Below are 27,314 nucleotides of genomic sequence, written 5' to 3' on the forward strand. Positions count from 1 at the left end.
AATCTACCATTCCATTTGGCGTTAAAAATAAGCATAAGTATGCCTCTATTTATGATTATTCTGGGTGTTCTTACAAGGTCTCAGGATCATGATTATCACTCTGTAGTACCCAAATATAGTTATACGAACAAAGGAGGTAGAATATATTTGGATAAGTATGTATATATCCAAACATGTTTAAATATTTTAGTAATAAATCTGTAATATGAGCTTATTTAAAAAAAATTCTGTCAATGTCTTCCAAAAGTAATTTAGAGAAACAAAGAAATGAAAAATTCTAAAACAAATCAAAAGCTCATTTAGTTAAAAGTTTCACAAACTTGTATTATAGTTAATTTTAAATAAGTATATATTTAAATTTTTATGGCATATATATAAACTAATTTATATAAATGAGCATTAGTGTATTCATATATTAAAATATAAATATATAAAATAAGCACATCTATAGAAACATGTTTGTATAGATATATACATACACAAACACATGTGAAAGTATGAATATAACAACAAAAATATAAATTAGAGAGTAACCATTGCTTGATGAGAAAATTCAACATATTTTTTAAAACTGCAATTTCTCTTAGAATTATTTTTACACAATTTCTAAGGTCAAGTCTTATATGAAATGAGTAACACTAATAATGTTTCTTAGGTATTATAATTAACAAGATGAGTTTCATTTATAGAAAAAAGAGTAAAAAGAAAGAAAGTCAGGCCTATACATTAAACTTTCATTTAAAAAATATTTGACAGAAATTCCAAAAGAAATGAAAAATAATTATTTTTGCTTGAATTTTTTCTATTTGAGTGAACAAATGGTGACGTATTATACTCAACATCCACACATATTAAAATAATCCAAACCTAGTATTTCATAAGGAAATTCCAGCAGTGTTTCCACTGTAAGACACCATAGATTGAGAAAAAAAAAAAAAACACCAAAAACTTATCTTGGTACCTGCTGAGTATATTTTAACCCCATAGCTCATGATGCATTTCTCTTATCCTGGCAAATAGGTAGCAGTGCTATTTTTTGTTCTTAGCATACAGTCAGCTTCTTTTGAAATCCAGTCATACATTGGATATACCGACCCCCTGCCATAGTGAATTTTCCACAGGCAGGAGCTCCACGCGATGAAAAGTGGTATTCAACTAGAGGGGTTCATGAAGAAAGTCAACCTCTCAAATTAATTTCTCAAAATGCCCTAAGCCCCAGCCATCTCCCCTTCGATGTTCTTTGCAGCTGCTTAGCACTTCTGGACTAGTTGAGCCTGAGTGAGTTTGCTGCCTCCCCCTATGGCAATATTTCCTTTTCAAAGGGTAGTTGCTATGGTTGTATAATTTTGTGCAGGGAGTAAGAGACTTTGTGATTGACCAAGCTGTGCTGAAAAAGATAACAAGCACAAAAACTACAAGTTTAAACTGAGGAAAACTTTGTCAAACTCTCAGCGGAGAGTGGAGGAAGGAGTGCTTTCCACACTAAAAATGTCTTGCATTTTTTAACATTGTTGAACTGCAAGGGGCTTAGGATACTTACGGGTCTTATTAAATTTAGTTAGACCTCCCAGCCTCCTAGTGAGCATGTGGAAAACAGAAGCATGTAGAGAGAGCACAAAGTTAAGAAACACAAGAATGGACTAAAATTCTTGGCTCATTTACTGTCACACCTTGGATTGTGTAAATGATTGGTACCTTTTAGAGTCTCACTTTGCTCTAGGTTAATGAATCATCATTCATCTTAATATACTCATTACTATCCTCTGTCTCTTGTGTCAGGCAACTCTCGCCACCTAGAAATCCTATGACTGAGCAAAGCTTTGGACCCAAATCTCCTATGATATCCTTGTTAATAAAACAGTAAATTTGGCTAAGGGTAGTATTGGACAGATTCAAATTGTATTCAACAATGTTGCTCAACAAGACCTGTATATACTGAGGCCCCTATTGTCAAGTACTTTGGTAGGTGCTTTTGCTTACATTATCTCAATTAATTTTTGGGGGATGCATGTTATTTGACCAACCAATTTATCTTATTTGTTACTAAAATGTTTCCTGTTTTGTTCAAGGTTTCACTGTTCCTAGCTAAAGTTCCAGGCTCTGTTGCATCTTGTTATGTTAATATGACACAGTTCTGGCTAATAACATGGAGGTATAAGTCCCAGAGAGAAGGCTTCCTTTCAGAAATTTGTCTTCAGAAATAAAAAAAGGCAAACCCCTGTGAAGGTAAGGTTTTTTCTTTTGTCCTTAATTGTTTTCTTATCCCTTCTTCCCAACTGGGACAATAGTATGATAGTGATAAGGAGGAGGAACAGCCATCTTCAACCAGACCACACAATAAGGGAGTCAGAGTAGAAAGTTACTCTAAACTTAAATTTTGGATGATGTTTTTGGGTATTTCAAGCATCCCTGAGCTCCCTACCTCCAGCATTTGTATTAGGTGAAAAATGTAATCCTATTTATATAAGTCATTTTTGGTCAAGCTTTCTGCTACTCCTAGCGTAATCATTACTTACCACACAATATAAGAACTCTCTGAGCTATGTGGTAATATCCCACAGCTAGGGAGTAGGAAAAGGAGATGGAATTTAAAGCTCTCCTTGCAACTGTAATTCCCATTTTATATTCATTCACTTGTTAATGGTCTTATATAGCCTAATATTTCTGTTAGTGATTTAAATAAGAGATTGAAGAGTTAGAAATCAGATGTGCTGTTTCCCAAAGCTTGAATGATAGCTAATATACTACAATCTGAGACTTCAACTGTCCTGACATATTTGATTTCCTGTGTCGAGATTTTCAACATGGGTTGAATTATATTCAAATAATTCATGGTTTGATAATATTATTAGAATCCAAGTGGTGATACTGAGAAGGTAGTTGGATATAGTAGTATGGAATTCAGAAGGGAGAGCTGGTATAAACTTATTTATCAATGGCATGTAGATAATATCTTATGCCGTGTGACTTGATGAGATTGCAAAGGAAGAAAGAGAGTATAGATAGTGAAGGGAATAGAATTAGAGATTGAAGTGTGGGATTCCATAATAATATTGTTGAGAAGACTAATGTTAAGAGAAGGAACAATCAATGACTGTAATATCAAAAAAAAAAGAAAACAGGTGATGAAACTATATAATCTGTTGTTTCAAATATAGTCATGTGCCACATAAGGACGTTTGGGTCAATAAGAGACAGCTCTATGATCATGGTCCCACAGATTATAATGGAGCTGAAAAATTCCTATGGCCTAGTTACATCATAGCTGTCAGAATGTCATAGCACAACACATTGCTCACATGCTTGTGGTGTAATGTGCTGGTGTAAATAAACCTAGTGTGCTACCAGTCATATAAAAATATAGCACATATAATTTCGTACAATACATAATACTTGATACAATAATAAATAACTATGTTACTGGTTTATGCATCTACTATACTATATTATTTATGGCTAGAGTGTACGCCCTCCACTTTAAAAAAATAACCCTAAGAAAACTTCTGGCAGTTCTATCAGGAGATATTTCAGAATAAGGCATTGTTTTCATAGGAGAAGATAGCTCCATGCATGTTTTTCACCCTGAATACTTTCCAGTGGGACAAGATGTGGAGGTAGAAGGCAGTAATATCTTAATCCTTTGGAAACCTAGGCTAATGTGTGTGATTGTATCTTAGATTTTAACAAAAATTTAAAAATTAAAAAAATCTTTAAAAATGAAAAGAAAGATTAGAGAATAAAGATATGATGAAAAAATATTTTTGCACAGCTGTACAACATGTTTTAAATTAAGTATTTTTACAAAAAATTAAAGAGTAAAAAAATAAAAGCATACAAAATAAAAAGTTATCGTAAACTAAGATTAATTTATTATTGAAAAATAAAAATATTTTAATAAATTTAGTGTAGACTAAGAGTGCAGTGTTTAAAGTCTACAGTAGTATACAGTAATGTCCTAGGCCTTCTCACTCACACCACTCCCTCACTGACTCATCCAGAGCAACTTCTAGTTCTGCGAGCTACATTCATGGTAAGTGCTCTACATAGGTGTAACTTTTTAAATATTTTATACTGCATTTTTGCACTAAGATTTTTTATATTTAGATACCCTTAGCCATGCAAATACTCATTGTGTTACAATTGCCTACAGAAGTCAGTACACTAATATGCTGTACAGGTTTGTAGCCACAGAGCTATAAGCAATATCATATATCCCAGGTATATAGTAGGCTCTACTATCCAGGTTTGTGTAAGTACACTCTGTGATATGTGCACAATGAGATTGCCTAATGATGCATTCTTAGAGTGTATGCTTGTTGCTAAGCAATGCATATCTATACTGTTAATTTGTCAAGTAAAATAAAACATTGAATTGACTATTGGATTTGGCCACATGTAGAATTCTGATAGGGAGAGCATCCATCCTAATTGCACCTTTGACACTTTCAGTTTGTTGCCTTGTTTTAATTAATAATAATGCCACTTCTCATTCTTAAGTATCATAGTTCAAATGATAAATTATATGGTCATCCTAAGCCACTGATGATCTTTAGAAAGATAATTTCAGTGGAATTCTGTGAGCAAAATGCTGGTTGGAATGTATGTAAGAACAAAGGAAGAAAGAGAGGGAGATGGCAAAGATGCAAAAAGCTTTTTGCTGCAAAGTTTTGCAGAGAAATGGGATGAAAGCTGGAATGAGAATTAAACAATGTAATTATGTATCCAAGGGATTCAGTTGATAGTGAAAAATTATTGATATGAGAGAGTGGAAAAATGTCCTGGAGTAACTGAGAAGGGATTCAACCTCTGTTTAAGGGAGAGAATGGTTTAGAATAGATAAAAATCAAGATACCATTCTCCAAGGGCATTTTGCATTTTTGCATGTTTTGTGAATGAAGCACGAATTGCCTTGTGTTCTGGAGCATGTTTTAGAATGTTTACATAATCAACAGTCATTGAAGAGAGAGAGAGTTTCTTTGTAGCAAAGGACAGGTTGGCTTACATCCCTGGAAGACAGAGATAGCATCTTCCTCTGAAGCAAATGTCAGGTATATTTGCTGCCCCTTATAAGCAATTAGAGATCCCTAAGCTTAGATTTGTCCTACTATCATGTAACTCACTACATGTTCAGTGTCATATGCCCCTTTCATGTTGCCTGTAAGAATTGGGACTGGCCGGGCGCGGTGGCTCAAGCCTGTAATCCCAGCACTTTGGGAGGCCGAGACGGGCGGATCACGAGGTCAGGATATCGAGACCATCCTGGCTAACACAGTGAAACCCCGTCTCTACTAAAAATACAAAAACTTAGCCGGGCGAGGTGGCAGGCGCCTGTAGTCCCAGCTACTCGGGAGGCTGAGGCAGGAGAATGGCGTGAACCCGGGAGGCGGAGCTTGCAGTGAGCTGAGATCCGGCCACTGCACTCCAGCCTGGGCGACAGAGCGAGACTCCGTCTCAAAAAAAAAAAAAGAATTGGGACTTGGATAACTGGAGTAAAAATTAGAATACTCTGACTAATGTTGTTGCTGTGGGTAATAAACTGCTTTACATTTCTGATCCAGGAATTATGTGTCTTCTACCACTGTCCACTAATTTTTTTTGTGTGAATAAACTTAAGGGGTACAAGTGAAATTTTGTTACATGAGTATAGTGCATAGTGAATTCTGGCCTTTAGTGTCTCCATTGCCCAAACAATGTACATTAAATAATTTCCCATAATTCACTCCCTACTCCTCCAAATCTCCAATGCCTATCAGTCCACATTCTATGTCCATGTATACACATTATTTAGCTACCACTTATATGTGAGAACATGTGGTGTTTGATTTTCTGTTTCTGGGTTGTTTCATTTAAAATAATGGCCTCCAGTTCCATCCATGCTGCTGTAAAAGACATGATTTTATTATTTATAGTTAGATAGTATCCCATTATGTATACATACTACATTTTCTTTTTTTTTTTTTTTTGAGACGGAGTCTTGCTCTGTCGCCCAGGCTGGAGTGCAGTGGCCGGATCTCAGCTCACTGCAAGGTCCGCCTCCCGGGTTCACGCCATTCTCCTGCCTCAGCCTCCCAAGTAGCTGGGACTACAGGCGCCCGCCACCTCGCCCGGCTAGTGTTTTGTATTTTTTTTTAGTAGAGACGGGGTTTCACCAGGTTAGCCAGGATGGTCTCGATCTCCTGACCTTGCGATCCGCCCATCTCGGCCTCCCAAAGTGCTGGGATTACAGGCTTGAGCCACCGCGCCCGGCCTACATTTTCTTTATTTAGGCTCTCACTGATGGATTCTTAAGTTGGTTCCATATCCTTGCTATTGTGAAGGAATAGTCTTGCAATGATCATGTGAATGCAAGTATCTTTTTATATACTGATTTCTTTTTCTTTGAGAAGATACCCAGTAGTGGTATTGTGGGATAAAATGGTAGTTCTGTTTTTAGTTTTTTGAGAACTCCCCATACTGTTTTTCATACAAGTTGTATTAATTTACATTCTCACCAACAATGCACAAGCATTAACTTTTTGTTCACATGCTTATCAACATCTGTTATTTTTTAACTTTTTAAAACCCATTCTGACTGGTGGAAGGTAACTCATTGTAGTTTTAATTTTCATTTCTCTGATGATTATAGATGTTGAGCATTTTTTTATATGCTTGTTGGTCATTTGTATGTCTTCTGTTGAAAAATATCTATTCCTGTATTTTACCCACTATTTATGAATCCTGTAGGGGAACTTGTTGCTTGGTAGTAGGGTAGCATCTCAGATCCTTCACAGTTCTTGATAATAAGATCTTAGATAATCTAGGATAATAGATACTATTCATTTTTGTTTTATTATTTTACATAAAATTATTACAAATTTTTATAGGTTTCATTATATATAAGATGTAGGTTTTATATAATAAAATGTATCAATCTAGTCTTTTAGCAATTGTGGATTTTATGGCTTGCTTAGAAGGATTTTTTAAAATCCTCTTATAAATTGATAAGATTGGCCTTTATTTTATACTAGTATTTATCTTTTATAGTTACTTTTTAAAGGTAAAGTTAATTTTGAATTCACATAAAATGTTATCTTTTAAAAGAAGTTTTTCCTAAAATAAAGCTAATTTATCTCAAAATCACTAAAATTGATCCTTATCTGATTATCTGAAATGTCTTTCTCATAATATATTAAAACCCTAGTGTAGAAATTTTTGTTAGATTATTCTTATTCATGTATGTAAGTTTTAATTTATATATAAATTTATTTAATCCTTTCTTTCAACACATGTTTAGTTAATACCTGCTATGTGCTACACACTGTGGCATTCACTATTACATAGTGGTTAAATAATAGACATAGTAGCCAGGTGCGGTGACTGTAATCCCAGCACTTTGGGAGGCTGAGGCGGGCAGATCACGAGGTCAGGAGATCGAGACCATGGTGAAACCCCGTCTCTACTAAAAATACAAAAAATTATCTGGGCGTGGTGGTGGGCACTTGTAGTCCCAGCTACTCAGGAGGCTGAGGCAGGAGAATGGCCTGAACCCAGGAGGCGGAGCTTGTAGTGAGCTGAGATCGCGCCACTGCACTCCAGCCTGGGCGACAGAGCAAGACTCCGTCTCAAAGAAAACAAAACAAAACAAAACAAAAATAGACATAGTTCCTGCTCCAATGAAAATCTGAGCCTAGCTGGAATCATAAATAACCAAAAAAAATCATCAAATAAATATATTATTTAAAGGTATGGTAAGTGCTAGGAATACAATTAAAAAATACTTTGGTAGAATATTGAGGTAAGCAGGAAACCTACAAATGTCAGTGTCCTTTGAGGAGAATATAATTTCAGCCTACACCCAGAGTATAACAATTGAGCATCATAAAAATGGGTAGAAGAGTATTCTAAGCTGGTAGAACAACATACTCATAGATAAAAGTTGTTTCAGAAAAGGATCATGCAATGCCTTTTGCTTACCAACCAACAAATCTGCCATGTAGAGTTTAATCTTTTGATTAACCAAATTCAAGTCAACCGATTACATTGTATATCTTACAATGTTGATATATTTTCAAGACGTAAATTTTCCTTTAGAATTAAGGCCAAGGTATTGTATGTATGGTAGAAGTCATTGTAATCAACACTTCAACAACTACTCTGTTGGAAATAACTAATTTAATCCATCTTTGTTGCTAGAAATTGATTTTTGGGATGGACTCAAATGCCTAACTCTCAAGAAGTTCTAAAACTAGACGAATTCTTTTTGCTTAGGAGTCTGAATGAAACTTTCAAAGTCTTGCAGGTGTTTGCTGTCAGAATGAGGATAAGTCAATATGTGACACAGCAGAACAATGAGTACTGTGAAAGGCAGAATAGCAGACCAGAGCCCTGATATATGTGGCCTGAAGCCTGCCAAACTCTTGGGCTGAATTTTAAGTTCAGCAATGCATTTTTATAAGTTAAATTATTTTAAAATGAAGTTTTCTGATTTTACTGAGCTAAATGCATTATAATACTAATCAGAATATTTTTTAACTTAAATTTGAAGCCTGAAAGATGAGAGAAGATTATCAGAGAACATCGGCCAATGACTTCGAAACTCCCACCCTTCTTGGCACAAAACAAACATATCTTTATAACATTTCTTGAAATTATTTGATAACAACTTTTGAGTTGCTTCTAAAGTATACATAGCAAGGTAGTATTGGGCATCACACTCTTGAAGTCACGTCCCTTTACTCTCCCGTGCTTAAGCTCTGGAAATGAAGTAGACCTAACGTGGTTCTATAGTAAAATTAAGTTCACCAAGAAACTGAGACTTAACAGTGGAGAGTGGGGTCAAGCTGAGATACGCAATTTAGAGTCCTTCCTTTCCTGTGCTCTTGCCCTATATCCATATATCCCAAGATCTGTGCTCTCCTTGTGTTTGTTGCTGAGTGGGAGTCTGTATTTACAACCTCGCTATCATTAATTGCCTGGCCACAAACATATTCTAATACTACCTTTATTGTAACTTTTGTTAGAACTGACACTTTTTTCTAGTGTTAATGCTTACCAGGAAATTAGATGTCTTCTTTATCATGTGCCCACTCCTGTGGGGTTATATTTCTATCTTGCATAGCTATAGAGGTATAGAAAGAATGCTAATTATTAAAATTCATATTATATTGCATTTTCATATTTTTATACTTAAAATATATACTGATAATCATGTCAAAATATTACTTTTCTTTGGAAGAAATAATTTTTTGACTATATGATAGTTTTATTAAACACAAATAAAAAATGTTTCATTATTCTTAAACTGAACCTGTAAACCATTGCTAAAGCAAAATAGAAGCTTTCTCTTCTGTACAGTACAATTTTATTGTATCTAATTTAGATGTGGAAAAATTTTAATTAATCTTAATTAATGCAGCTGATGAAATGAGGGATACCTATTAGCCAGAGTAGCCTGAGAGGTGCTTTTATTTCATGAAACAGAAAACTTTGGTAGCTACAATCCACTTATCACTTTTTAAATTATTATTTTCATTTTTTAAATTTCTAAATTTTTATTTCTGAGGTTATATACTAGGTATATAATATATTTCTGGAGTACATGGTGTATTTTGATATGGGCATATAGTGAGTAATAGTCACATCAGGGTAAATGCTATATCCATTACTTCAAGCATTTATTCTTTGTGTTATGAACAATCCAATTACACTCTTAGTTATTAAAAAATATATACTAAATTATTATTAACTATAGCCTCCTTGCTGTACTATCAAATTCTAGATCTTATTCATTATATCTGTTTTTTGTATCCAGTAACCATCTATACTTCTTACCCCCCACTACTCTTCCCAGCCTCTGGTAACTCTCATTCTACTCTGTCATCATTAGTTGAATTATTTCAATATTGTGCTCCTACAAATAAGTGAGAATGTGTGAAGTTTGTCTGTCTCTGTATGGCTAATTTCACTTAAGCTAATGACTTCCAGTTCCATCCATTTTGCTGTAAATGACAGGGTCTCATTCTTTATCGGGGGAACCAGCCCCCAGTATTTCAAAATAGGTTCTTTTCTGTTTTCCCTAAGTGTCGGCCAGTCTGAGAAATAAAGAGAAAGAGTACAAAAAGAGAAATTTTACAGCTGGGTCTCCGGGAGTACCATCACATATTGGTAGGACTGTGATGACAACCCCGAGCCACAAAACCAGCAAGTTTTTATTAGGGATCTTAAAAGGGGAGGGGGTATACCAACAGAGAGTAGGTCACAAGGATCACATGCTTCAAGGGCAATAAAGATCACAAGGCAAGGCAAAATTAGAATTACTGATGAGGGTCTATGTCTCACTGTGCACACATTGTCTTGATAAACATCTTAACAGGAAACAGGGTTTGAGAGCAGACAACTAGTCTGACTAGAATTTACCAGGCTGGAATTTCCCAATCCTAGTAAGCCTGAGGGTACTACAGGAGACCAGGGCATATTTCGGTCCTTATATCAACTGTATAAGACAGACACTCCCAGAGCGGCCGTCTTTAGACCTACCCCAAGGAATGCATTCCTTCCCCAGGGTTATCAATTATTAATATTCCTTGCTCGGAAAATAATTCAGTGATATTTCTCCTACTCATACATCCATCTATAGGCTCTCTGTAAGAAAAAAATATATGGCTCTATTTTGCCCGACCCTGCAGCAGTCAGACCTTATGGTTATTTTTCCTTGTTCCCTGAAAATCACTGTTATTCTGTTCTTTTTCAGGGTGTACTGATTTCATATTGTTCAGACACACATATTTTACAATCAATTTTTACAATACTGGTCCAGAGGTGATGTACATTCTCAGCTTATGAAGATAACAGGATTAAGAGATTAAAGTAAAGACAGGCATAAGAAATTATAAGAATATTGATTGGGGAAGTGATAAATGTCCACGAAATCTTCACAATTTATGTTCAGAGATTGCAGTAAAGACAGGCATAAGAAATTATAAAAGTATTAATTTTGGGAACTGATAAATGCCCATGGAATCTTCACAATTTATGTTCTTCTGCCTCAGCTCCAGCTGGTCCCTCCATTCGGGGTCCCTGACTTCCTGCAACAATTCTTTTTTGTGGCTGCATAGTATTTTATTGTGTATATGTACCCCATTTTCTTTATTCATTCACCTGTTAAATGATGCTTATCTTGCATCCAAATCTTGGCTATTGTGAATAGTGCTGCAATAAACATGAGTGTGCTGATATCTCCTCGATATACTGATTTCCTCTTTTGGGTATATAGCCAGCAGTGGGATTACTGGCTCATATAGTAACTTTATTTTTAGTTCTTAACTCCAAACTGTTCTCCGTAGTGGTTGACTAATTTACATTCCCACCAACAGTGTACAAAGATTTCCTTTTCTTCACATCCTCACCAGCATTTGTTTTTGACTGTCTTTTGGATATAAACCATTTTACCTGGGGTGAGATGATATCTCACTGTAGTTTTGACTTACATTTCTCTGATGAGCAATAATTTTGAGCACCTTTTCATATATCTGTTTGCTGTTCGTATGTCTTCTTTTGAGAAATGTCTATTCAGATCTTTTGCCCATTTTTAAATCTGATTATTAGATTTTTTTCCTATAGAATTATCTGAGCTCCTTAGATATTTTGGTTATCAATCCCTTGTCAAATGGATACTTTGCAAATATTTTCTTCTATAGTGAGGGTTGTCATTTTACTTTATTGATTATTTACTGTGCAAAAGCTTTTAAACTTGATATAATCCTATGTGTCCATATTGGCTCTGGTTGCCCATGCTCCTGGAGTATTTGTCAAGAAATCTTTGCCCAGTCCAATGTCTTGGAGAGGTTCCCCAATTTTACTTTAGTACTTTCATAGTTTGAGGTCTTAGATTTAAATCTTCAATCCATTTTTGATTTGATTTTTGTATATAGTAGGAGATAGATCTTTAGTTTCTTTTTTCTGCATGTGAATATCCAGTTTACCCAGCACCATCTAATGAAGAGATTGTCCGTTCCCCAATGTACATTCTTGGCGCCTTTGTTAGAAATGAGCTCACTGTAGATGTATGAATTTGTTTCTGGGTTTTCCATTCTGTTTCACTGGTCTATGTGTCTGTTTTTATGCCACTGCCATGCTGTTTTGGTTACTATAACATTGTTGTATAATAGGAAGTTGGGTAATATAATTCTGCCAGTTTTGTTCTGTTTGCTTATAATAGCTTTTGCAATTTTGTATCTTTTGTGGTTCTATATAAATTTTGGGATTTTTTTTCCTATTTCTGTGAAGAATGTCATTAGTATTTTGATAGGAATTGCATTGAATCTGTAGGTTGCTTTGGGTAGTGTGAACATTTTAACAATGCAGATTCTTCCAATCCGTGAACATGGAATATGTTTCCATTTTTTGTGTTCTCTAATTTCTTGCATCAATGTTTTATAGTATTCGTTGTAGAGATCCTCCATTTATTTGGTTAATTCCTAGGTATTTTATTTTATTTTTAGTTATTGTAAATGGAATTACTTTCTTCATTTCTGTATCAGATTGTTCACTGTTGGCATGTAGAAATGCTATGGATTTTTTGTATGTTTAGTTTTTATGCTGTAAACTTATTGAATTTGTTTATCAGTTCCAATAAATTTTTGATGGAGTCTTTACATTTTTTCAAATGTAACATTGTATCATCTACCAACAAGGATTATTTGATGTCTTCCTTTCCAAATTGGATGCCCTTTCTTTTATTCTCTTCTCTGATTGCCTTAGCTAGGACTTCCGGTACTATGATGAGTGAAAACAGTGCTGAAAGGTGATATTTATGTCACATTCCACATCTTAGAGCAACAGCATTGTTTTTCTCCATTCAGTAAGATACTCTACATAAATCTATTGTACATGGATTTCATTGTATTAAGGTATGTTTCTTCTATACCGAGTTTTTGAGAGCTTTTATCATAAAGGGATGTTGAATTTTATCAAATGCTTGTTCAGCATCAATTGAAATGATCATATGGTTTTTCTCCTTCATTATGTTGATATAATGTTCATGTTACTTCATTTACATATGTTGAATCATTCTTGCACCCCTGGGATAAATCCCACTTGGTCATGATAAGTGATCTTTTTAATGTATTATTTAATACAGTTTGATAGTATTTTGTTTAGGACTTCTGCATCAATGTTCATCACAGATATTGAGCTATAGTTTATGTATATGTGTGTCTTTGTCTAGTTTTAGTTTGAGGGTAACAGTGGCATCATAGAATGAGTTTGGAAGTAATTCCTCTGCTTCTATTTTTCAGAATAGTTTGAGAAGGATTGATGTTAGATTTTCTTTAAATGTTTAGTAAAATTCAGCTGTGACACCATCAGATGGCTTATTTTTGTTGGGACACTTTATTATAATTTCAATGTTGTTATTTGTTATTGATATGCTCATATTTTGTATTTCTTCATAGTTTAATCTAGGTGGGTTGTATGCATCTAGAAATGTATCAATTTCTTCTGGATTATCCAATTTATTGGCATATAGTTGCTCATGGTAGCTTCCAATTATCTTTTCAATTTCTGCAATATTTGTTGTGAAGTCTCTTTTTTTTAATCATTCATTTGATTTATTTGGTCTTCTCTCTCTCTCTTTTTTTTTTTTTTAGTTAATGTGGCTAAAATATTGTGGGTTTTGTTTATTCAGAAAACAAACTTTTAGTTTTGTAAATCTTTTGTGTTGCTCTCTTTGTTTCAATTATATTTCTTTCTGCTCTGGTCTTTAATTTCTTCTCCTCTACTGATTTTGGGTTGTGTTTTCTCTTGCTTTTCTAGTCTTCAACATGTATCATTAGGTTCTTCATTTAAGGTTTTTCTGCTTTGTGATGTAAGTGATTGTTACTGTAAACTTTCCTCTAGGTACTGCTTTCACTCTATCCTGTAGGTTTTGGTATATTTTGTTTCTGTTTCATTTTGTTGGTGAATTTTAAAAATGTTATCTTAATTTCTTCCTGGTCTGACTGGCCATTCAGGAACATATTGTTTAATTTCCATGTGTTTGATGTGTTTGTATAGTTTCCAAAAATTTCTCTTCTTGAATTTTACTTTTATTTTATTGGGGTTAGAAAAAATATAAGATATAATTTCAATTTACTGATTTATTTAAGAGTTGTTTAATGGCCTAACATATGGTCTCTAGTTGAGCATAATCTGTGTTCTGAGGAGAATTTGTATTCTGCAGCCTTTGGAGGAAGTATTCTATAAATATCTTTCAGGTCTATTTGATGTATAGTACTGATTAAGTTCGATGTTTCTTCATTAATTTTGTCTAGATTAATTGTCCAAAGCTGAAAGTTAGGTGTTAAGGAATCCAGCTATTATTATGTTTGAATCTATCTCTCTCTTTATCTCTAATAATTTCCCTATATATGTGTGTTCCAGTGTTGGGTGCATATATATTTTCAATTTATATATCCTCTTCCTGAGTTGACCCCTTTATCAGTGTATAATGACTTTTTTTGTCTCTTTTTATACTTCTGATCTTGAAATCTATTTTGTCTAGTATCAGTATATCTCCTCCAACTCTTTCTTGGTTTCCACTTGCATGCATTATAATTTTGCATCTCTTCATTTTCCATCTAAGTGTGTCTTTACAGACAAAGTGTGTTTCTTATAGGCAACAGATAGCTGGGTCTTGAGGGGTTTTTGTGTTTGTTTGTTTTTGTTCATTCAGCCACTCTATATCTTTTGGCTGGAGAGTTTAATCAATTTACATTCAATGCTATTATTGATAAATAAGGACTTACTCCTGCCATTTTGTTAGTTTTCTGGTTGTTTTGTGGTCTTCTCTTTCATCTTTCCTTCCTTACTGCCTTCCTTTTAGGGAAGGTAATTTTCTGTGCTTGTATGATTTAATTTCCTCCTTTTTATTTTTTTGGGTGTACCTTGTATCTTTTTTATTTGAAGTTATCATGAGGCTTGAAAATAGTGTCTTATAATCCATTATTTTAAACTGATGATAATTTTTCACTGATAGTATAAACAAAAAACAAGCAAATAAATAATTAACAAAAACTCCACACTTTAACTTAATCCCTCACTTTTTAACTTTTTGCCATTTCTATTTATATCTTATTGTACTGTCTATATCTTGAATGCTTTTGGTTTTATTATTTTTGTTTGGTTTGTCTTTTAGTCTTTCTAGTCAAGATACGAGTAGGTTACACACCACAATTAGACTTTTGTAACACTTTGTGGTTTTCTATGTACTTAATATTAACAGTGAGTTTTGTACCTTCAGATAATTTCTTATTGCTCATTAGCATCCTTTTCCTTCAGGTTGAAGAACTCCTGCCCGCATATCATGTAGGAAAAGTCTGGAGTTTATGAAATCCCTCTGCATTTGTTTGTTTGGAAAACAACATTACTTCTCCTTCATATTTGAAGGATATTTTTCATTGGATATACTATTCTGGGATATAAGTTTTTTTCCTGTAGCACTTAAAAAATGTCAGGCCACTCTCTTCTGGCCTGTAAGATTTCCACTAAAAGTCTGCTGCCAGATGTACTGGAGCTCCTTTGTATGTTACTTGCTTATTTCTCTTACTGAATTTAGGATCCTGTCTTCACCCTTGATCTTTGGGAGTTTGATTATTAAGTGCTTTCAGGTAGTCTTATTTGGGTTAAGTCAGCTTGGTGTTATATAACATTCTTGTAACTTACATATTGACATCTTTCTATAGGTTTAGGAAGTTCTTTGTCATTATTCCTTCAAATAAACTTTCTACCCACATCTCTCTCTCTCTCTCTACCTCTTCTTTAGGTCAATAATTCTTAGATTTTTCTTTTGAAGCTGCTTTCTATATCTTGTGGGTATACTTCATGTATTTTAGTCTTTTTAGTTTTGTCTATGTATTAGTCCGTTCTCAAACTGCTATGAAGAAATACCTGAGACTGGGTAATTTATAAAGGAAATAATTTTAATTGACTCACAGCTTTGCATTGCTGGGGAGGCCTCAGGAAACTTACAATTATGGTGGAAGGCGTAAGAAAAGTGGGCACATTTTTCACAGGGTGGTAGGACAGAGTGAGTGCAAGCAGGAGAATTGCCAGATGCTTATAAAACCATCAGTTCTTGTGAGACTTACTCCTCATCATGAGAAGAGCATGGGGGAAAAATCGCCCCTATGATTCAATTACCTCCATCTGGTCCCACTCTTGACAGGTGGGGGTTATAAGGATTATGATTCAAGGTGACATTTGGGTGAGGACACAGAGCCAAACTATCTCATCTTATTATTCTGATTATGTATTTTCAAATAGCCTGTCTTCAAGCTCACTAATTCTTCCTTCTACTTGATTAATTCTGCTGTTAAGAGATTTTGATTCATTCTTTAGTATGTCAGTTGCATTTTTCAAGTCCAGAATTTCTATTTGACCCTTTTCAATTATTTTAAACTCCTTTAAAATTTATCTAATAGGATTCTGAATTCCTTCTCTGTGTTATCTTACATATCATAGAATATCCTCAAAATAGTTATTTTGAATTATCTGTGGACAGGTCACATATCTCTGTGTCTCCAGGATTGGTCACTGGATGCTTATTTAATTTGTTTTGTGGGGTCATGTTTTCCTCGATGGCCTTGAAGTCTGTTGATGTTTTTTAGCATCTGGCCATTAAAGAATTAGGTATTTATTGCAGTCTTCACCATCAGGGCTTATTTGTAGCTGTCCTTTTTGTGATGACTTTCCAGGCATTCAAAGGGACTTGGGTATTGTGATCTAAGTTGTAGGTCACTGCAGCCATATCTGCATTCAGGAGTGAATGAGTCTGTTTTCACACTGCTAATAAAGACATACCCAAGACTGGGTAATTTATAACAACAACAACAAAAAGTTTAACTGTATTACAGTTCCACATGGCTGAGGAGCCCTCACAATCATGGCTGCAGGTGAATCAAATGAGGAGCAAGGTCACCCCTTACATGGAGGCAAGCAAGAGAGATTTTGTAGGGGAACCCCCTTTATAAAACCATCAGACCTTGTGAGATTTGCTCACAAGATTTACCCTGGCCCCTCCCAATCTCATGTCCTCACATTTCTAAACCTAATTATGCCCTTCCAATAGTCCCCTAAAGTCTTAAATCATTTCAGCATTAACTCAAAAGTCCACAGTCCAAAGTCTCATCTGAGATAAGGTAAGTCTCTTTCACCTATGAGCCTATAAGATCAAAAGCAAGTTAGTTACTTCCTAGATACAATGAGAGTACAGACATTTGTTAAATACACCCTTTTCAAATGAGATAAACTGGCCAAAACAAAGGTGCTATATGACCCATGCAAGTCTAAAATCCAGCAGGGCAGTCAAATCTTAAAGCTTCAAAATGATTTCCTTTGACTCCATGTCTCACATCCAGGTTATGCTGATACAAGAGTTGGGTTCCCATGGTTTTGGCCAGCTCTGCCCCTTTGACTTTGCTGGGGACAGCCCCCAACTGGCTCCTTTCATGGGGTGGCATTGAGTGTCTGTGGCATTTCCAGGTGCATGGTGCAAACTGTTGGTGGATCTACTACTCTGGGTTCTGGAGGACAGTGACCTTGTTTTCATAGCTCCACTAAGCAGTGCCCCAGTGGGGATTCTGTGTGGGGACTTATACCCCACATTTCCCTTCTGAACTGCCTTGGCAGAGATTCTCCATGAGGACTCTGTCCCTGCAGCACACCTCTGCCTGGACATCCAGGCATTTCCATACATCCTCTGAAATTTAGGTAGTGGTTTCCAAACCTCAATTCTTGACTTGTGTGCACCTGCAGGCCCAATACCATGTGTAAGACACCAAGGCTTGTGGCTTGCACCCTCAGACATAATAACCTGAGCTATAGTTGGCCCCTTGTAGACATGACTGGGATGCAGGGAACCAAGTCTCGAGACTGCACAAAGCAGCAAGGCCCTGGGTCCAAGCCTTTAAACCATTTTTTCCTCCTAGGCGTTCTGGCTTGTGATGGGAAGGGCTGCCATGAAGCCCTCTGACATGCCTTGGAGACATTTTCCCCATTGTCTTGGTGATTAACATTTGGCTTCTTTTTACTCTTGCAAATTTCTGTAGCTGGCTTGAATTTCTCCTCAGAAAATGGGTTTTTCTTTTCTATTGCATCATTAGGCTGCAAATTTTTTGAAATTTTATGCTCTGCTTCCCTTTTAAGCATAAGTTCTAATTCCAAACCATATCTTTGTGAGTGAATAAACCTTAATGCTGCCGGGCATGGTGGCTCATGCCTGTAATCTCAACACTTTGGGAGGCCGAGGTGGGCAGATCACCTGAGGTCAGGAGTTCAAGACCAGCCTGACCAACATGGAGAAACCCTGTCTCTATTAAAAATACAAAATTAGGCAAGAGTAGTGGCTCATGCCTGTAATCCCAGCTACTTGAGGGGCTGAGGCAGGAGAATGGCTTGAACCCGGGAGGGAGAGGTTGTGGTGAGCTGAGATCGTGCCATTGCACTCCAGCCTGGGTAACAAGAGTGAAATTCCATCTAAAAAAACAAAAAACAAAAAAAAACCTGAATGCTTTAAAGAGCACCCAGGCCACAGCCTGAATGCTTTGCTGCTTAGAAACTTCTGTTAGGTGCCTGAAATCACCTCTCTCAAGTTCAAAGTTCCACAAATCTCTTCGTCATGGGAAAAATGCTTCCAATCTCTTTGCTAAAGCTTAGCAAGAGTCACCTTCACTCCAGTACTCAACAAGTTTCTCATCTCCATTTGAGACCATCTCAGACTGGACTTTATTGTTCATATCACTATCAGCATTTTGGTCAAAGCCATGAAACAAATCTCTAGGAAGTTCCAGACTTTTTCACCTCTTCCTGTCTTTTTTTGAGCCCTCCAAATGGTTCCAACCTCTGCATATTACCCAGTTCTAAAGTTGCTTCTACATTTTTGGGTGTGTTTACAGCAGCACTTTACTCTGCCAGTACCAATTTACTGTATTAGTCTGTTCTTACACTGCTAATAAAGACAATACTGAGGCTGAGTAATTTATAAAGGAAAGGGGTATAATAGACTTACAGTTTCATGTGGCTGGGGAGGCCTCACAACCATGGCTGCAGGTGAATGAGGAGCAAAGCCACATCTTACATGGTGGCAAGCAAAATAGCTTGCATAAGGGAACTACCCTTTATAAAACCATCAGATCTCATAAAACTTATTCACTATCATGAGAACTGCATGGGAAAGACCCTCCCTCATTATTCAATTACCTCCCTCCAGGTCCCTTCCATGACATGTGGGAATTCTGGGAGCTACAATTCAAGATGAGATTTGGGTGGGAATACAGCCAAACCATATCAGGGGGCATCCGAAGCCCAGTAATGCTGTAGTTTTTATTGACTTATATAGGTATGGTCTTGGTGGTCTTGGGTAAAATCTTGAAAGGTGCTCTGCATTACCAGGCAAAAAGGCTTGTTGTTTTCCCTTACTTTCTGCCAAACAAATGTAGTCTCTCTCTTTCTCTCTCTCTCTCTCTCTCTGCCCCCCCGCCTCTCTCTGCTGAAGTTCCTGGAGCTGGGGGAGGGGTGACAAAAGCACCCCTGTGGTCACCACTGCTGGACTGTACTGGTTCAGACCTTAAGCCAGCACAGCACTGGCACCTGACCAAGGCTCATTGTACCCACTGCCTGACCACTGCCTATGTTTCTTCAAGGCCCCATGCCTTTATCATTAGCAGATAATGAACCCAGCTAGGTTTCTGTCCTGACTTTCATGGTGGCAAGTTTTCTCAGCCTCAGACAGGCTCAGATATGTCATCTTGGAGGCAAGGCCTGGACGACAGAACCTTGGGCATCTAACTAGTGCTATATTCTACTGTGACTGAGCCAACACCCAAGCCACAAGAAAAAGTTCTTCCCATTCTTCTTTCTTCTTTGCTCAAGCAGAGGAGTCTCTTCCCTATGACCACCAACACCCTAGACCCTCAGTGAGTACTTCCTGGCTATCGCTCATGTTCACGGCCCGTGAGCTCTTTAGTCAAATGTGGTGAATGCTCACCAGGCCTGGCACTCTCCCTTTAGGGCAGTTTGGTCCTTTGTGGCCCAGAGCAGGTCCAGTGATGCCATCCAAGATCCACTTCCTTCATTCAGGAACCGCAGGAGCTCAGTTGGTGTTCTACCGCACTGTGGCCCAGCTGGTACCTAAGCTGCACAACAAAGTTTCCTTTTCTAACTTTTTTTTTTTTTTTTTTTTTTTTTTGAGACAGAGTCTCGCCCTGTCGCTCAGGCTGGAGTGCAGTGGTGTGATCTTGGCTCACTGCAAGCTCCACCTCCTGGGTTCCAGCGATTCTCTGCCTCAGCCTCCTGAGTAGCTGGGATTACAGATGCATGCCTCAACGCCCAGTTAATTTTTGTATTTTTAAAAATAGAGACAGGGTTTCACCATGTTGTCCAGGCTGGTCTCAAACTCCTGACCTTGTGATCCGCCTGCCTCGGCCTCCCAAAGTACTGGGATTACAGGTATGAGCCACCATGCCTTGCTGACAAAGTTTCCTGTAGTCTGCCTTTTTTAGAGAAGATGGAGTCCCTCCCAATAACCACCATAGCTGGGAATGTGCTTGGTCACACCTGAAGTCAGACCATCTCAGAGTCTTAACCAAAGTTCATGGCATGTAAAATCTGGCCATCACTGCTCATTATTCCTGACCTAAGGGCTCTTTAGTCATCTAGTAATGAATCCTGCTGGGACTTGGTCATTCCCTTGAACCAGCCAGCAGCAGGTTCACTTCTGGCTGAAGGTGTATCTGGAGATGTCTGGAGCTAGGGCCTGAAATGGGGGCCTCAGGACCCTGCCTATTGCCTTATCCTATTATTGCTGAGCTGATATCCAGTTTGCAAGACAAAGTCCTCATGATTTTTTATTTTTTTATTTTTTTGTTCTCTATTCTCCTCAAATGGAAGGGCAGAGTCTTTCCCAGAGCTGTAAGCTGAACTTGCTGGGATTTGGGAATGGGTGACATAAGCACTCCCTTGGTCACCCCAGCTGGTACTATGCACCCCAACGCAGGATCAAGACTTGTCCAGGAATTGCAGTCCTTGTGGCCTAGACTGCCTTTCAACTTTATATAGAATGTCAGAACTCCTTTTTTTTTTTTTCTTTTCTTTTTTTTTTTTTTTGATCTCTCTTTTGCCCAGACTGGAGTGCAGTGGCGCGATCTCGGCTCACTGCAAGCTCTGCCTCCCAGGTTCACGCCATTCTCCTGCCTCAGCCTCCCAAGTAGCTGGGACTACAGGCGCCCACCACCATGCCCAGCTAATTTTTGTGTTTTTTTTTAGTAAAGACAGGTTTTCACCGTGTTAGGCAGGATGGTCTTGATCTCCTGACCTCGTGATCCACCTGCCTCAGCCTCCCAAAGTGCTGGGATTAGAGGCTTGAGCCACTGTGCCCGGCCAAATGCGAGAACTCTTTAACCTGCAGTGGCATTACTTGCAAGAAGACAAGTTGAGACCACCATGATGGGCAATTCCCTTCTGGCTAGTGCTGGTCTAAATGCTCTGAGCTCTGCTTGGTACTGCTTTCCACTGTGATAGGGCAACACTGACTTCCAATGTAAAGTCCTGTATTCACTGTGCTCTGCCTCCTCTTAGCTCACAGGTTCACTCTTTGTACCACACGACAACTGCCCAAGAATGAGGGAGGAGTGGCGTCTGCAATTCAAGACCGTCTTTCCTACCCCCATCAGTGTCTTTTTCAGTTATATGAAGTTAAAAGCAGGCACTGTGATCACTCACCTGATTTTTGGTTCTTATAAAGGTGCTTTTTTTGTGTAGATAATTGTTAAATTTGGTGATCCTGCAGGATGGATGGTTGGTAGAGGCTTCTATCTGGCCCTGTTGCTCTGTCTCCAAACAAACGAAAACTTTTTGATTTTTCCTTTACATTTATCATGGACTTTAGTTTTATTTGAATTTGATGAAAACTTAACTTACCATCAATAGAAATAAGAACAAAAAGATAATCCTATAATGTATTTGCTTGCTGTCTAAGACATTTTAACAAATTGGACATTACAAATATCTGGTTCGCCAAATCAAACTTTTTGATATATCGCTATTCTACAATTTTGAGTGGTTTAATTGAACATCTTACTTGTCTGTACACTGACTTGTGCTGGGGTTTTTGTTACTCAAGGAATTTATCTAGTGTATCTGAATGCTAAGGAAAGTGGAAGTAATTGGTGGCTTGCAGAGCACCTTAAATGTGTTACTTATCAATAGCTGTTAGTCATACATGGTATGGAAATGGTAAACAATTGAATATTAATTTTATTCTTTAAAACCATTACATCTTAGGTGCTCCAAATTTTATAACTAAACATTTTAAACATCTACTCAGACCTCTCTGTTTCACAAATGGGAAAAGAAAGGAAGACTCAGAAAGAAAAATATTTTCTTTATTTTAGTAATGGGGAGTAAAAAATAATTTTGATTTTCTCTTAATTGCAAATGTGCTAATGAAAAAACAATATGTAATAAAATTTTTTAATGAAGAAAAGTAATTTAAACTAAAAACACTTGCCAATTTTTTTATTGGAATTTTTCTAAATTGCTTTTGAAACAATATGCCATAATACATAAATAATGAGACTAATGGTAAACTCCAAAATGTGATAACCCCAGATAAAGACATTTGGTAAGGTTATTGCTTTAATTTTGTGATATGTGAATTATATATCTCCACAAACTTTTTCAGGAAAATGAATTAAGAACTTCCTTTGGCCATTTTCTAATTTTTCCATTACTAGATAAAAGAGCTATTAGGTCAAATAGATTATTTTCCAGAAAGAAATGATTGATTATTACTTAAAAATCACTAGCATATATGGATTGTGCTTTAATATCTTACTTCTGAAAATGTAGATACAAAATAAGGTGTTTATAAAATGGCCTAAAGGAAAAAGTTTTATGTATTATGTAAGCAAAATTCTTAGAGTCAAAGAGACATAGAAGAACAGAAAAATAAGAAATATAAAGTTTTCAATATGTAGCATTTAAATAATTAATTTATTGGTTGAGTTTGGTGTTCTTAGGATAAAGATGCAAAAGAACAGCTTAAACATCATCTCAAGATGACATTATTGAGCACGGATGCTGCATTGTGTTTGTCTTGTATGTCTTGTATGTGTTTCTCCTATGAGCCTCCAGGTGAGGCTCCCTCATAGAACTCATTGTAGATTATTTAAGTGTCTATGTTCTTCCTTTTGTATGTTTATTAGCCCTTTGGAATTTTTTTAACTGTGAATTTGCCACTCAAACAATTTACTCATTTTAATGGGATTCTGGTCTTTTTCTTTTATTTATTAAAACATCATTAGCAATTATTTCATGTTTATATATTCATATAAATAGCAGATATTCTGTGTAGTATTAAGAAAAAAAGATTGGGACTTTTGTTTCTAGAAAAATGGTGGGCTAGATTGTTCAGAGTAATAATATTAATGTAAATATTAAAATAGTTTGATATAACTCATTTTAAAATAATTTTAAATAATAAGACATCCAACATTATAGTAAATGGATTTAAGAGAATTAGGAATCCAGAGAGGTAAGTGGAACCATTAAATCGTTTTGTCCTAAAGGCATTTGCCAATCTGTGAATAGGTAAAAACTTCTGTTTTGATGACTTTTGGAGGCGTGGGGAACAGACGTTGAAGTCTTGTTTCCCAGAGTGGAAACTTCAGTAGAATCCGTAACATATGAATTTTGGATTCCCAGAAAACATACCTTCAGAGTGCAGGAGACATAACTACCACCAGAAAGTATTTTTATAAAAAGTTGCTCAGAGCTTGGAGAAATAAAAGAAATAAAGAGAAAAAAAAAAAATCTTAAGCAATGAAAAAAAACAAAAAGCTGTCCTGTGCACTTGTAATTCCAACGAGACATAGTCTAACCATTGACAGATGACAGAGGTGGAACAACCAATCTCTAAGGGGGTCTGACTTCCCCTCATCTTCCTGTCCTTCTCTTATTTCCTGTTAGGCTTAGAAGCCCTCTAAACTCTCCCAACCTCTGCCTGTTACAGTTTCAAAGCTTCTTCCACATTTTTAGATTTCTTTATAGAAAAACCTCACTCCCTGGGATCAATTATCTGCTAGTCTCTTCTTTCATCGACATAAATAAGTATCTGAAACTGGATAACTTAAAAGAAAAGTGGTTTAATTGGCTTACAGTTCAGTAGGCTGTAGAGGAAGCATGGTGCCAGTATCTGCTCAGCTTCTGATGAGACCTCAGGAAGCTTATAATCATGGTAGAAGGCAAAGTGGGAGCAGGCATGTCACATGGTGAGAGATGGATCAAGAAAGGGAAAAGAAGCACAACAATCTTTTAAACAATCAGACCTTGTGTGGACTAACAGAGTGAGAATTCACTAATCACCAAGACAATGGTGATTCATGAGGAATTAGCCCCCATGATGCAAACACCTTCAGCATTGTGGATTACAGTTTAACATGAGATTTGGAGGAGACAAACTTCCAAATTATATCACCAATTCTACTCAAACTATTCTGGAAAATAGAGGCGGGAATACTTTCAAATTTGTTCTATGAGGCCAATATTACCTTGATGCTAAAACTAAAGATTCATCAAAAAGGAAAACTACAGGCCAATATCCCTGATGAATATTGATGCAAATACCAGCAAACTGAAGTCAACAGTACATTAAAAATGCAGTTACTCACAACCAAGTGAAATTTACCCCAGGGATGCAAGGATGGTTCAACATATGCAAATCAATCAATGCGATACATCATATCAACAGGATGAAGGAGTAAAACCATATGAGCATTTTAATTGATGCTGAAAAAACATCTGATAAAGTTCAATATCCCTTCATGATAAAAATTTTCAAAAAAATGGATACAGAAGGAATACACCTCAAAGCAGTAAAAGCCATATATGGCAGACCCATATCTTGCATTTTACTGAAGAGGAAAAACTAAAAGCCTTTTCTCTAAGATCTGGAATAAGACAAGAATTCCAACTTTCACTACTGTTATTCAACATAATACTGGAAGTCCTAGCTAGAGCAATCAGAGGAAAAAAAATAAAGGGTATGCAAATTGGAAAGAACGAAGTCAAATTATCTTTGTTTGCAGATTATATGATCTTAGTGAAATAAGGCAGACACAGAAAGACAAATTTCACAAATATCCCAAATTTATACATCTACAGTGAACTCATTTTTAACAAAAGTGTCAAGATTGTACATTGGGTAGAAGACAATCTCTTCAATAGATGGTGCTGGGAAAACTGTATATTCATATGCATAAGAATAAAGCTAGACCCCTATCTTCCACCATATGCAAAAATAAAATCAAAATGGATTAAAGACTTAAATCCAAGACCTAAAACTATGGAACTACTAAAAGAAAAAACTGGGAACCTCTCCAGGACATTGAACTGGGCAAATATTTCTTGCCTCTTAGCCCACAAGCACAGGCGACCAAAGCAAAAAAGAACAGATGCGATTATATCAAGTTCAACTGCTTCTTCACAGCAAAGGTAATAATCATCAAAGTGAAATGACAACTCACAACATGACAGAAAATACTTGCAAACTACCAACTTGACAAGGGATTTATAACCAGAGCATATAATAAGCTCAAATAACTCAACAGAAAGAAATCAAATAATCCAATTAAAAAATGGACAAAAGGTCTGAATACATGTTTCCCAAAAGAAGACATAAAATGGCAAACAGATACATGGAAAGATACTTAACATCACTGCACCACAAAGAAATGCAAATTAATAAGGCAATAAAATATCAAATTACCCCACTTAAAATAGGTTTTATCCAAAAGACAGGCTCTGTTGATGGGAATGTTAATTAGTGCATCCACTATGGAGAACAGTTTGGAAGGTCCTCAAAAAACTAAAAATGGAACTACCATATGATTTAGCAATTCCACTGTTAAGTATATACCCAAAAGAAAGGTAATCAGTATATCAAACAGATATGTGCACTCCCTTGTTTATTTAAGGACTATTCACAATAGCCAGATTTATAAGCAACCTAAGTGTCCATCAACAGATGAATGGATAAAGTGTCAGACGTATGCACAATGTAGTACTATTCAGTCACCAAAAAGCATAAGATCTTCTGATTTGCAGCAACATAGATGGAGCTGTAGGTCATCATGTTTAGTGAAATAAGGCAGGCACAGAAAGACAAATATCACATGCTGCCAATCATTTGTGGGAGCTGAAAAATTAAAACGACTGAATTCATGAAGATAGTGTAGAATGATGTTCAGTTACCAGAGGCTGAGAAGAATAATAAGGGAGAAGGGGAAAGTGAGGATGTTTCCTGGATACAAAAAACTATTTAGATAGCATGAATAAAATCGAGTATTTGAGAGCACAATGAGATGACTATAGTCAACAATAATTTATTGTACATTTTCAAATAACTGAAAGAGTATACTTGGATTATTTGTGACACAAAGGATGAATGCTTGAGGTGATGGATACTCCATTTATCCCTATTTAATTTTTACCTATCGTATGCCTGTATCACAACATCTCATAGACCTCATAAATGTATATATTTACTATGTACCAACAAAAATTAAAATACAAAAATGAAGATGAGGTCATACTGGACAGAGTAGGTTTTAATTCTATATAACTGGTGTCTTTTTTTAAATTTTTGAGACAGGGTCTCACTTTGTCCCCCAAGTCTGGAATGTAGTGGTGTGATCTCCACTCACTGCAACCTCCACCTCGAAGGCTCAAGCTGTCCTCCTGCCTCAGCCCCACAAGTAGCTGGGAACACAGGTTCGTGCCACCAAGCCTGGTTAATTTTGTATTTTTTGTAGAGATGGGGTTTCTCCATGTTGCCCAGGCTGGTCTCAAACTCCAGAGCTCAAGTGATCCACCCTCCTGAGTCTCCCAAAGTGCTAAGATTACAGGCATGAACCACTGCACCTAGCCTTGTCTTTGCAAGAAAAGAGGTGACAGGCACACAGTGGAGAAGGCCATGTGAAGACTGAGGCAGAGAATAGACTGATGTAGCTATAAGGTAAGGAATAGAAGGGAAATTATAAGAAGCAAAAAAGACTTCTTCCGAGCTCCTGCCCATTGCTGACAAGTTAGTTTTCGACCGCTAGGTCTAGAAATGTGCAATAATAAATTTCTGTTGCTTTTAGTCACTTAGTTTGTGGCACTTTGTTATGGCAGCCCTAGAAAATGAATACACGGGGTATGCTATTTATGCCAGATTTTCTCTTTAAGTGTCTCCAATTCCCAGACAGGATGTGTTTATCTGAGACAAAAGGATGCTAGCTTCTTCTGCAGGACATCCTCATAAT

The 27,314-nt window shown here is 36.5% G+C and overlaps 1 long non-coding RNA gene across 3 annotated transcripts in view; it reads left to right on the top strand.

Moving 5' to 3' along the window:
* LOC135966274 (uncharacterized) overlaps positions 1-27,314 on the top strand; it is a 244,376-nt gene that overhangs the window by 48,737 nt on the left and 168,325 nt on the right. Inside the window, exons 1-2 of one of the 3 annotated variants that reach the window (XR_010579503.1) lie at positions 392-1,962; positions 2,070-2,226. The exons of 1 other annotated variant lie outside the window; for it this stretch is intronic. This is a non-coding gene — a long non-coding RNA (uncharacterized lncRNA). Of the gene's footprint in view, positions 1-391; positions 1,963-2,069; positions 2,227-27,314 lie in introns of those variants that run through there. One more of the 3 variants, XR_010579504.1, reaches the window with a different exon arrangement.

This window comes from Macaca fascicularis, chromosome 11, assembly GCF_037993035.2.
Source record: "Macaca fascicularis isolate 582-1 chromosome 11, T2T-MFA8v1.1".
Taxonomy (NCBI): Eukaryota; Metazoa; Chordata; class Mammalia; order Primates; family Cercopithecidae; genus Macaca; species Macaca fascicularis.